A 14145-nucleotide genomic window follows, 5' to 3' on the forward strand; every position below is an offset into this window, starting at 1 on the left:
TCAGGCGTGGGAGGATGGGGCTGGGACCTTCTTATAGCCCAGGGTGCTCTGGACCAATTAGCTCAATCACCAACATGCTTGCGCTCTGGCTTCTCAAGTCTGGACTGAGCTCGTGAGCGCACCCTGGTGGTTACTGCTGAGCAGGACGGCCATATGTGCAGACATCTCTTGAGAGAAAGACGTAGACTGGATGGAAGGAGTTCGTGGTCAGCGTGGTAGGGAGACAGACAGGTGAGCCCTAATCTACCCTTCCACCCAGATGGAACCTCCTGAGCAATACCCCAGCGTGAACATCCCTGGCGGGTACCCAAGTCCTCTCCTCAGGCCCGTATCCTCTCCAATGGACCAGGTACTGGAGGGAGCCTGGGACCATACTGCTGTTCACAATCTTGGCCACCTCGAATTCTACCCCTTCAGGGGTGAGAACAGGGACCGGAGGTTTCCTCGAGGTAGCCAAGGACGGGGAGCAGCGTTTCAGGAGGGAGGCATGAAACACGTTGTGTATTTGAAAAGACGGGGTAACTCCAGCCGGAAGGAGACAGGGTTAAGAACCTCAATGACCTTGTACGGCCCTATATACCGGGGAGCACATTTTTTGGAAGGAACTTTAAGCCGCAAATTTTTTGAAGACAGCCACACCAGATCCCCGACCACAAACGAAGGGTTAGCAGAACGTCTTCTATCTGCCTGTGTCTTTTGTATGCTCTGGGACGCCTCTAGGTTCTTCTGAACCTGGGCCCAGACTGAGCACAGTTCCCGATTAACTACATATACCTCGGGATTGTTGGAACCACGAGGTGAAACGGAGGAAAACCGTGGATTAAAACCAAAATTACAGAAGAAGGGGGAGACCCCCGACGAGTTTCAGTATGCAACGTTTATTTAGGGTGATAGGTGCAAGATCTTGGAAGATAGTGATAGCCTGATTCTCCCAACAAATAGAGCCTTTATCTCTTGCTTTACGTAAAATATCATCTTTGGTTTTATAAAGTAGAATACGGCAGATAACATCCCTTGGTGGTTCGTTAGGTTTGGGACGGGCTTTTAGTGATCTGTGTGCTCTTTCTACAATAATCGGGTCAGAATACGACTCTCCAAGCAATTCCAGGGCAATCTGTTTAGCAGTACATGGGAGGGATTCTGGCGGTATCTCTTCTGAAATGCCCCGCAGTTGTGTATTGTTACGACGTCCCCTATTATCCTGGTCCTCCACGTAATCAAAAAGCGAGTTTAAGTGTTTCTGACAAGTCTTGAAATTCTCTCCAGTCACTGTTGCATGGTCACACATAGAGGCTTGTGATGATTCAAGTGCCTCCACTCTATTTCCGATATGTTTAATGTCTTGCTTGATATCTTGGAGGTCCCGTGCTATAGGGTCCAAGGCCTTGTGGAGGGCTTGTTGCAATAAGGAACTAGAATAGATAGAATAGCACTGTCCTCAATAGTATCACTATGTTCACCCTCGGAGTCCTCTCTCACCCTCAATAGGGAGGACTTAGCTGGGTTAGATTTGCTCATCTCTCCTGTTGCTGGTGAGCTTTTCTTCATAAATTTATCAATTTCGCCCTTTGTGACTTGTGACTTAGAGTTAGAGCTGTTGTCCCTGGGGGTGCTACCGCCGTACTTAACCATGTTGAGTGTTTTCCCTGACGAAGCACCAGCAAAATGCGCGTCGGGTCAAGCAGAGGTCCCCTCTCCCGGTCCTGATCTCCTATTCATCTTCTATTACGTAGGTGTAGGTATATTGCTCTGCATGTTATATGTACCTAGTACTGCACTTTATATATTTTTTACATTATACATATGTGTCCATCTGTGCAAATGTACCATGCCTAGCACCTGCTCCATAATATGTATTTATGCACTTTAGCCGTATATAGGAGTTTTGGACCATTTTTACACCTTGGGGGCCACTCTGCTTTTATGTTCGGATTCCGTTTCAGTTCGAGGGTCCATGGCATTTTACTATGTATAACTGTTATATGTTTTCTCTGTGTCTAATTGACTCTAATAAAGACTGTTTGTATTTTTTCAAATACTTGGTCGTGACTTGCTTCTTTTTCTGGTTTTGTTATATTAGTCACTAGGACCAATAGTATAAATTGGGGTATTGTTCGGTTTGTTATGTTGAGTGTTCACTTAATCTTGCATTATATAGGAGTCATAAGTGCAGCAACTTTTGTTACATCATGGGTTTTGTAAAGTCATATGTGAATCGAACAGTCAATGACAATTTGTCAATTATAAGGACATATATTTATTTTAATTCCTGATAGCTTCCTGGTGAGACTGTCTCTTTGTATGTAAGTCCAATCAAACAACTTAAAATGGCCAACAGAGCACAGTTAAGTAACTGGATGAACGCAATATATGAGGTTGAGCTTTCAGCAAATCAGTCTGCTGCACTATAAAATTCCCCTTAGTGCCAGGTATGCATATATAGTTATGTGCCAGACAGGTTATATGTTAGCAGGAGTCAGTCCAGCAAGTGAGCCCCAGGACTCAGGTACATGCAGGCCTCAGGAATATGGAGGTCTGTTGTTGACACAAATATGGCTGAAGGCACAAGGGGAGAACTTATAATAAAGAGCACAAGCTCACCTTCTCTCCCAGTTGTTATAGTTGTCCAGAGTGCAGTACTTATGTATTCAGGGACTTGGCTGGAATCCACTCAATGCAGCAAACAGCACCAGTGAAAGCCCCCACACAGGGAACAGAAGCAGAGCTCAAGATGGTAGCAGCTGTACACTCTTGTATGTAATCCGGCACAGTCAACCTCCACAAAATGGTCCGCGAACGGGACGGCCCAAAAATCGAGGCCACGGCTTCACATGCGGCGCTAGGCCGCAATTCCAAAAATGCTCCGATGAGCTCAAACAAAGTATAGAGCGTAGCTCTTGATGTATGGGCTCCTTATATCACCGGCTCGAGGCCTCTGTTAGCTCAGGGGAGCCGGATTGCGGAGGATTGGGAGGAGAAAAACCGGAGCTCTGAGAAACACGTCTTCCTAGGTCCACTTCCGGCCACGCCCCCGCCCCCCTCTTTCAAACGATTTCAATGCTGCGGTCGCTATTGATCCCGCTTGTTACTCTGAAGTGTCGGCTGTAACATACAGCCGACACCTGCATCATATGGAGCGGGTTCACTCCGTGAGCCCGTTCCATACTTCCCCTACCCGACTTTTGCGTATGGATACGTCAAATGTCGGGAAGGGGTTAAATAACGTGACAATTAAATAGTTTGAACTTTTTCGGACGCAGTGATACCATTTACGTTTAATTTTTTTGTTTTCATACATTATATTAGTCGAAAAATGGGAAAAAGTTTTTTTTTTACTTTTATTATTTTGTTTTTTGTTTTTTGTACATTATTAAAAATGTTATTTAACCAGCTCAGAGCAGCAGCTCAGCCAAGATGGCAGACCCTAAAAATAATTATACTAATAAAAAAAAATAACAATCAGGAAAAAAAAAGATCTGAAATACAGTATTTTTCAATAATTAGTTTTAATTAGTAAAATAAAAATATAATGTATGATGCATTCCCTTTAAGTTCAGGTTTTAGTGGCTGGGGTGGATAATTTAAAGCTAAAATACTCTGTAATTAATTAATTTCGCTTAAAGTCTTGTCATTTCCCTTGAAATCACTGCTGTTGCCAGCCACGATGTCATGGAATGGTCGGGTATTATGACATCACTCACCTTATATAAGGGGCTGCTTGGCAGATACTCACTTGATGGTTGTAGTTGTCGGTTGAGTATTTGTAGCGTTGGTGAGCACTTTGATTGAGTCAGGATGAAGGAGGAAGAATACCCAGATGAGATATGGAGGCAGATGGTTGAGGAGGCAGAGCCAGCATCCCGGCCTTTTCAGTTTCGAGAGGTCTCATTTTGCCCCAGTTTGGAGACCATACCTGAGGAGGAGGAGGTAGAGATTGGTGAGGAAGCAGAGGGCATACAGAATGAAGAGGAGGAGATGGGAGATACAGACAAGCGAGAGAACTTCGGATTAAGAAGATTCCAAAATTGCTTTGATCTGGATAAAATCAGTGAAGAAGAGGAGGATGTGGAGGCAGAACAAGACATGGAAAGGGAAAATATCTATGTGAGAATGAATGCACCTTTAGGACATCATATAAAGGTAGCTTGGCCGAGTGTGGATTCAGTTACATCACACAGAAAATGGTGGATTCCGAAATGTCTCAGGAGGAGCGGCAGAGAAGGAGCGGCTCGGCCATCCAGATTCCTTAGGGCAATTTTCTGTTGCTGGAACATCAAGACATTGGAATGAACAGCTGAAGAACATCCACAGTTCCACCAGATATAATAACATCAGAAGTTCATAAGAAGATGAGAATTACCAACTTCACTAAATGTTCATCATCAGGAACATCAGAAAGACCAAACAGTATACAGGCACCGTGACATAAGATGTGCCGGGCTGGAGATACCGTGAAGATGTCACCGGATAGTATTCTAGCATTCACATATGGAATCATCACTTATGGAATTTTAAACAACTTTAAAAATATATTCTTATTTTCCTCCTGCCTCCTGTGTTTTCTGTCTGGTATATTATTGGTAATGTTACTAGTTATGAATCAGAAGTGTGGAGCTGGGGTATTGCTAGGATCCTAAAACATCTGGGCACAGTCCCTCTGTGTTGCATTTTGCACAATAAGGGTATGTGCACACGTAGTGTTTTCAGGTGTATTTCGGGGGGTTTATGCCTCGAAAAACGCCTGAAAAAACAGAAGCAGAACGCTTACAAACATCTGCCCATTGATTTCAATGGGAAATACGGCGTTCGGATCCGACGAGGTGTTTTTTTACGCCTCTTTTTCTAAAAACGTTTTTCATTGACCCTATAGAAAGACAGCTCCAAAAACGCTTGTAAAAAACACCGCAAAAAACACGAGTGGCTTAAAATGCTTCTGGAAATCAGGAGCTGTTTCTGTGTGTGCACATACCCTAAGGGTATGTTCACACGCAGAGTCAAAAACGTCTCAAAATACGGAGCTGGTTTCAAGAGAAAACAGCTCCTGATTTTCAGACATTTTTTTGTGCCACTCGCGATTTTCGCAGCGTTATTTTACGGCCTTTTTTAGAGCTTTTTTCAATCGAGTCTATGGAAAACGGCTCCAAAAACGTCCCAAGAAGCGTCCTGCACTTCTTTTTCGTGGCCGTTTTTTTACGCCGCAAAAAACGCTTCGTCGGAACAGAACGCCGTTTTCCCATTGAAATCAGTGGCCAGATATTTGGAGGCGTTCTGCTTCCGATTTTTCGGGCGTTTAGGGCCCGAAAAACTTCAGAAAATAGCCGTGTGAACATAGCCTAAGGCCTTATTCACACGGACGTGTCCGTTTTGCAAGGGCGACAAAAAACGCTGCATTTTGCGCATGCAAAAGGTCCTTGTGTCATCAGCATATGGTGCGCGGCTGCGAGATTTTCGCGCAGCCGGCATCATTATGACACTCTGGTTTTATGTTTACAAACAGAAAAGCACCAGGTGCTTTTCTGTTTGCATTCATTCATTTTACTACTGTTGCGCGAATCACACGCGGCACCCGGAAGTGTCTCCGTGTGCTGAACGCGATTTGCACGCATCCATTGACTTCAATGTGTGCGTGCTGCGCGAAACATTGCCAAATATAGGACATACGCTGCGTGAAATTTACTGACAGTCTGAACATAGGTCTGTGCGACTAAATTAAAGTTATATCTTAGTTTATTTCCACACATGCATTTGATAGCCGGGAAAGCTGGGTATTTTGTGGGCTCCTGCACAGTTGTCCTTTTTTGAATGTCTATTGCCCGCCAGCTATCAGGGTCATTTCGTAGTCCTTGCACTACCTACAAGGGGGCTGTGAGCTGTGTGGCACTCAGTGCTAACCACTGAGCCAACCACTGAGCCACCGTGCTGCCCATATCTATCGATCTCATATCTATCTATCTATCTATCTATCTATCTATCTATCTATCTCATATCTATAGATCTATCTATCTATCTATCTATCTATCTATCTATCTATCTATCTATCTATCTATCTATCTATCTATCTATCTATCTATCTATCATCTATCTATCTCATAGGTATCTATCACATATCTATCTATCTATCTATCTATCTATCTATCTATCTATCTATCTATCTATCTATCTATCTATCTATCTATCTATCTATCTATCTATCTATCTATCTATCTATCTATCTATCTATCTATCTATCTATCTCATATCCATAGATCTATCTATCTATCTATCTATCTATCTATCTATCTATCTATCTATCTATCTATCTATCTATCTATCTCATATCTATAGATCTATTTATTTATCTATCTATCTATCTATCTATCTATCTATCTATCTATCTATCTATCTATCTATCTATCTATCTATCTATCTATCTATCTATCTATCTATCTATCTCATATCTATAGATCTATCTATCTATCTATCTATCTATCTATCTATCTATCTATCTATCTATCTATCTATCTATCTATCTATCTATCTATCATCTATCTATCTATCTATCTATCTATCTATCTATCTATCTATCTATCTATCTATCTATCTATCTATCTATCTATCTATCTATCTCATATCTATAGATCTATCTATCTATCTATCTATCTGTCTATCTATCTATCTATCTATCTATCTATCTATCTATCTATCTATCTATCTATCTATCTATCTATCTATCTCATATCTATAGATCTATCTATCTATCTATCTATCTATCTATCTATCTATCTATCTATCTATCTATCTATCTATCTATCTATCTATCTATCTATCTACGGGCGTAACTAAGAAAGACTGGGCCCCATAGCAAACTTTTGACTGGGGCCCCCCCTCCCCTGGGTGTCACACAACCCCCCCCCCCTTGTAGATAGTGCCTTTTTTACAGCCCCCCTGTAGATAACGCCATACAGCCCCCTCTGTAGATAACGCCATACAGCCCCCTCTGTAGATAACGCCATACAGCCCCCCCTGTATATGGGGCTGTAACGCCATACAGCCCCCTCTGTAGAGAGAGCCATACAGCCCCCTCTGTAGATAGCGCCATACAGCCCCCTCTGTAGAGAACGCCATACAGCCCCCTCTGTAGATAACGCCATACAGCCCCCTTTGTAGATATCTACAGAGGGGGCTGTATGGCGTTATCTACAAAGGGGGCTGTATGGCGTTATCTACAAAGGGGGCTGTATGGCGATCTCTACAGAGGGGGCTGTATGGTGCTATCTACAGAGGGGGCTGTATGGCGCTCTCTATAGAGGGGGCTGTATGGCGTTATCTACAGATGGGGCTGTATGGCGTTATCTAAAGAGGGGGCTGTATGGCGTTATCTACAAAGGGGGCTGTATGGCGTTCTCTACAGAGGGGGCTGTATGGCGTTATCTACAGAGGGGGCTGTTTGGCGTTATCTACAGTGGGGGCTGTATGGCGTTATCTACAGTGGGGGCTGTATGGCGTTATCTACAGAGGGGGCTATATGGCGTTATCTACAGAGGGGGCTGTATGGCGTTCTCTACAGTGGGGGCTGTATGGCGTTATCTACAGGGGGGCTGTATGGCGTTATCTACAGAGGGGGCTGTATGGCGTTCTCTACAGGGGGGCTGTATGGCGTTATCTACAGAGGGGGCTGTATGGCGTTCTCTACAGGGGGGCTGTATGGCGTTATCTACAGAGGGGGCTGTATGGCGCTAACAGCCCCCCTGTAGAGAACGCCATACAGCCCCCTCTGTAGATAACGCCATACAGCCCCCTGTAGAGAATGCCATATAGCCCCCCTGTAGAGAACGCCATACAGCCCCCCCTGTAAGGAATGCCATACGGCCCCCCCATGTAGGGAACGCCATACAGCCCCCCTGTAGGGAACGCGATACAGCCCCCCCCTGTAGGGAACGCCATGAGGCCCCCCACTGTAGAGAACGCCATACAGCCCCCCCTGTAGGGAACGCCATACAGCCCCCCTGTAGAGAACGCCATACAGCACCCCCTATAGGGAATGCCATACAGCCCCCCCTGTAGGGAACGCCATACAGCCCCCCCTCTAGAGAACGCCATACAGCCCCCACCTGTAGAGAACGCCATACAGCCCCCCCTGTAGGGAACGCCATACAGCCCCCCCTGTAGGAATGCCACACAGCCCCCCTGTAGGGAACGCCATACAGCCCCCCCTGTAGGGAACGCCATACAGCCCCACCCTGTAGGGAACGCCATACAGCCCCCCCTGTAGAGAACACCATACAGCTCCCACCTGTAGAGAACGCCATACAGCCCCCCCTGTAGAGAACGCCACACAGCCCCCCCTGTAGGGTACACCATACAGACCCCCCTGAAGGGAACGCCACACAGCCCCCCCCCTGTAGGGAACGCCATATAGCCCCCCCCTGTAGGGAACGCCATACAGCGTACCCCCTCCCAAAAAAATGCGACCTACAGTGTGTCCTACAAAAGAACGGGGGACCGAAATTCCCCTGAAGTTCTCCATGACTAACCTCTGACTTCCGGCGTCTGCACAGCTCAATAAAAATAAAGGAGCGCTGGTCACGCATGTGCACAAGCGCGACCGGCCCTCCATTCATTTCTACGGAGCTGCCGACACAGACCCCAGAAGTCCGAGGTTTGTGATGGAGAACTTCAGGGGACTTTCGGTCCCCCGTTCTCCCTATCAATGCCAGCGATCACACATGTATCCCCTATCCTGTCTTTTGTTTAATGGCAGAGCGGGGAGATACCTCCCTGCTCTGCCGTAGTGTTCAGTGGCGTCCCGCTGTAGCAGCCAAAGTGGCTGCTAAGGGAGCCTCTGGCCATGGTGGGGGCCCGTGCCGGCAGGCGACACGGGCCCCCTCATGCCGCGGGCCCCGTAGCAGTCGCTACGGCTGCTACGGCCGTAGTTACGCCACTGTATCTATCTATCTATCTATCTATCTATCTCTCTCTCTCTCTCTCTCTCTCTATCTATCTATCTATCTATCTATCTTCTATCTATCTATCTATCTATCTATCTATCTATCTATCTCTCTCTCTCTCTCTCTCTCTCTCTCTCTATCTATCTATCATCTATCTATCTATCTATCTATCTATCTATCTATCTATCTATCTATCTATTTATCTATCTATAGTGAAGGAAATAAGTATTTGATCCCTTGCTGATTTTGTAAGTTTGCCCACTGTCAAAGACATGAACAGTCTTGAATTTTTATGCTAGGTTAATTTTACCAGTGAGAGATAGATTATATAAAAAAAAAAAAAGAAAATCACATTGTCAAAATTATATATATTTATTTGCTGTAATGACGTGGTAGGGAGACAGACAGGTGAGCCCTAATCTACCCGCCACTCAGTCCCTGCCTACTTGCATGGCCCGTCCTAGGCGACGGCGTACAACTGGGCGACGGTCCCTACGCTCAATAAGTGCACGACAGACAAACAGACAAGGGTACACAGAAGCTAAGGGAAATGGGGCAGTTGCCCGCGGCAACACTGTGAGCAACAAGAGTAGTGAACTAGCCGAGTCAAACCAGGAGTGTACGAGGAACCAAACGCAGAGCAGGAGAGTAGTCAGTAAGCCAGGGTCAATATGAAGCAGGGACAAATAGTTCAAGCAGCAGCAGCAGAGCCAGGAAACAGGAGAATCACAGGCAAAGGAGGAGCAGGAAATGCAGGTATAAATAGACAGAGGGCGGGAGCTAGCTCCGTCTGGCCAGGCTGTGATAGGCTCTCCCACTCCTAAGCCTGCCAGCCTGAGTGGTGGAAGATGGAGTCACTCTCTCAGACTTAGGTGCAGGTGCAGACAAATTACCCATGGGCGTCGACACAGAAGCTGTGTCTGGCAGATCCTTTACAAGACCTGCACAAGGCTGGAATTGGCTACAAAACCATAAGTAAGACGCTGGGTGAGGAGGAGACAACTGTTGGTGCAATAGTAAGAAAATGGAAGACATACAAAATGACTGTCAATCGACATCGATCTGGGGCTCCATGCAAAATCTCACCTCGTGGGGTATCCTTGATCCTGAGGAAGGTGAGAGCTCAGCCGAAAACTACACGGGGGGAACTTGTTAATGATCTCAAGGCAGCTGGGACCACAGTCACCAAGAAAACCATTGGTAACAGATTACGCCGTAATGGATTAAAATCCTGCAGTGCCCGCAAGGTCCCCCTGCTCAAGAAGGCACATGTACAGGCCCGTCTGAAGTTTGCAAATGAACATCTGGATGATTCTGAGAGTGATTGGGAGAAGGTGCTGTGGTCAGATGAGACTAAAATTGAGCTCTTTGGCATTAACTCAACTCGCCGTGTTTGGAGGAAGAGAAATGCTGCCTATGACCCAAAGAACACCGTCCCCACTGTCAAGCATGGAGGTGGAAACATTATGTTTTGGGGGTGTTTCTCTGCTAAGGGCACAGGACTACTTCACCGCATCAATGGGAGAATGGATGGAGTCATGTACCGTCAAATCCTGAGTGACAACCTCTTTCCCTCCACCAGGACATTAAAAATGGCTCGTGGCTGGGTCTTCCAGCACGACAATGACCTGAAACATACAGCCAAGGCAACAAAGGAGTGGCTCAAAAAGAAGCACATTAAGGTCATGGAGTGGCCTAGCCAGTCTCCAGACCTTAATCCCATTGAAAACTTATGGAGGGAGCTGAAGATCCGAGTTGCCAAGCGACAGCCTCGAAATCTTAATGATTTACACATGATCTGCAAAGAGGAGTGGGCCAAAATTCCATCTAACATGTGTGCAAACCTCATCATCAACTACAAAAAACGTCTGACTGCTGTGCTTGCCAACAAGGGTTTTGCCACCAAGTATTAAGTCTTGTTTGCCAAAGGGATCAAATACTTATTTCTCTGTGCGCAATGCAAATAAATATATATAATTATGACAATGTGATTTTCTTTTTTTTTTTTTTTTTAATATATAATCTATCTCTCACTGGTAAAATTAACCTAGCCTAAAAATTCTAGACAGTTCATGTCTTTGACAGTGGGCAAACTTGCAAAATCAGCAAGGGATCAAATACTTATTTCCTTCACTGTATATATATATATATATATATATATATATATATATATATATATATATATATATATATATATATATATATATATATATATATATATATATATATATATATACACAGTGAAGGAAATAAGTATTTGATCCCTTGCTGATTTTGTAAGTTTGCCCACTGTCAAAGACATGAACAGTCTAGAATTTTTAGGCTAGCTTAATTTTACCAGTGAGAGACATATTATATTAAAAAAAAACACAGAAAATCAAATTCTAAAAATTATATATATTTATTTGCATTGTGCACAGAGAAATAAGTATTTGATCCCTTTGGCAAACAAGACTTAATACTTGGTGGCAAAACCCTTGTTGGCAAGCACACCAGTCAGACGTTTTTTGTAGTTGATGATGAGGTTTGCACACATGTTAGATGGAATTTTGGCCCACTCCTCTTTGCAGATCATTTGTAAATCATTAAGATTTCGAGGCTGTCGCTTGGTAACTCGGATCTTCCGTTCCCTCCATAAGTTTTCGATGGAATTAAGGTCTGGAGACTGGCTAGGCCACTCCATGACCTTAATGTGCTTCTTTTTGAGCCACTCCTTTGTTGCCTTTGCTGTATGTTTCGGGTTATTGTCGTGCTGCAAGACCCAGCCACGAGCCATTTTTAATGTCCTGGTGGAGAGAAGGAGGTTGTCACTCAGGATTTGATGGTACATGGCTCCATCCATTCTCCCATTGATGCGGTGAAGTAGTCCTGTGCCCTTAGCAGAGAAACACCCCCAAAACATAATGTTTCCACCTCCATGCTTGACAGTGGGGACGGTGTTCTTTGGGTCATAGGCAGCATTTCTCTTCCTCCAAATACGGCGAGTTGAGTTAATGCCAAAGAGCTCAACTTTAGTCTCATCTGACCACAGCACCTTCTCCCAATCACTCTCAGAATCATCCAGATGTTCATTTGCAAACTTCAGACGGGCCTGTACATGTGCCTTCTTGAGCAGGGGGACCTTGCGGGCACTGCAGGATTTTAATCCATTACGGCGTAATGTGATACCAATGGTTTTCTTGGTGACTGTGGTCCCAGCTGCCTTGAGATCATTAACAAGTTCCCCCCGTGTAGTTTTCGGCTGAGCTCTCACCTTTCTCAGGATCAAGGATACCCCACGAGGTGAGATTTTGCATGGAGCCCCAGATCGATGTCGATTGACAGTCATTTTGTATGTCTTCCATTTTCTTACTATTGCACCAACAGTTGTCTCCTTCTCACCCAGCATCTTACTTATGGTTTTGTAGCCCATTCCAGCCTTGTGCAGGTCTATGATCTTGTCCCTGACATCCTTAGAAAGCTCTTTGGTCTTGCCCATGTTGTAGAGATTAGAGTCAGACTGATTAATTGAGTCTGTGGACAGGAGTCTTTTATACAGGTGACCATTTAAGACAGCTGTCTTTAGTGCAGGCACCAAGTTGATTTGGAGCGTGTAACTGGTCTGGAGGAGGCTGAACTCTTAATGGTTGGTAGGGGATCAAATACTTATTTCTCTGTGCACAATGCAAATAAATATATATAATTTTGACAATGTGATTTTCTTTTTTTTTTTTTATATAATCTATCTCTCACTGGTAAAATTAACCTAGCCTAAAAATTCTAGACTGTTCATGTCTTTGACAGTGGGCAAACTTACAAAATCAGCAAGGGGTCAAATACTTATTTCCTTCACTGTATATATATATATATATATATATATATATATATATATATATATATATATATATATATATATATATATATATATATATATATATATATATATATATATATATATATATGTTGTGAGACAGTGACAGGTAAAGTCATTGAGGGAAGGTATATTTCCCCTAGAATCCTGTCATATGTATCCTAGGCTCCAGGGAATGAGTAGTTCTTGCAATAGAAAGCTCTAGTTTTCCAATCTCGGCTTAAGGAAAAGCCGGAAAAAAGGGCCTGGAGTTGGATTGGAGAAGAGCAGGGCGGGTTCCCCAATCCCTAGTCCATCTCTGTTTGTAGGACAAGGCTGCTGCTCAATTAGCTGCACCTGTAGCCTGTATATAAAAAGGTGCAGACACAGTGTGTGTGAGTCTCACCCCTGACTCAGACTGGAGACTACTAAGTCTGGAGTAGCCTGTATTCTATGTGAGTAAAGACCTATGTTACTTTGTGTCCAGTGCCTGGTAGGAAGGCACTTGATATAGTTAGATAATATCTTGTTTAGTTAGTGCTCAGACGAGCAGGATTTATTTTGTATTTTGCCTTGTTGTACAAGAGGCTGTTTCTTTGACAAGAATAAAAACACAGGCAAAGCCCTGTTATGGCTTTTAATGCACGGTGTCTCTGTCTCTGGCTACAAAGAAACCGCTGTACCAACCTCTCCTGATGCTAAACCCTCACATATGGTGGAGAATAGGGGTGCGATCTTAAAGAGACATACACCTATTTAAAAGGACTTTTGCTGCTCCAAGTGGAAAATCGTTGCTAGGGGCAACAACACAATTTTTTTCTCCCAGAGAGTGCTTGGAAGTGTATGTCTTGGGTGAAGGCGGCAACAGGGCTAAAAGAGACTGCTAAAATGGATGAAATACTTAAACAGCTGATTCAGGCTAATATCAACCAGAGGAAGATAAGCACAGCTCTGCAAGAAGCCAGCGCGACTCAGCGAATGGTGCATGAGGAAGCAATGCGTGCACAGGCTGAAACCAATATTCTGCTGGTTGAAGCCCACAGACTGGCCTTAAAAGAACAGCAGCAAATTAATCGCTATTTGCAAGACCAAATTCAGGCCTCAGTGGAGAGGTCAGCGGGGCCTCATGGTTTGCGCCAAACCACTCTGCAGAAGATGACATCCACCGACGACGTTGAGGCCTATCTCATGGTGTTTGAGCGAGTGGCAGAACGAGAGATGTTACCTTCAGATCAGTGGGCAGCAGTGGTGGCACCTTTCCTAACCGGAGAGCCGCAAAAGGCGTACTTTGATCTCAATGAGCAGGATGCCAAGGATTACTCCAAGCTGAAGGGTGAGATCCTTGCCCGTCTGGGTGTTAATATGAATGTGCGTGCTCGACGTGTGCAC

Source organism: Rhinoderma darwinii, chromosome 3 (assembly GCF_050947455.1).
Source record: "Rhinoderma darwinii isolate aRhiDar2 chromosome 3, aRhiDar2.hap1, whole genome shotgun sequence".
NCBI classification, from domain to species: Eukaryota; Metazoa; Chordata; class Amphibia; order Anura; family Rhinodermatidae; genus Rhinoderma; species Rhinoderma darwinii.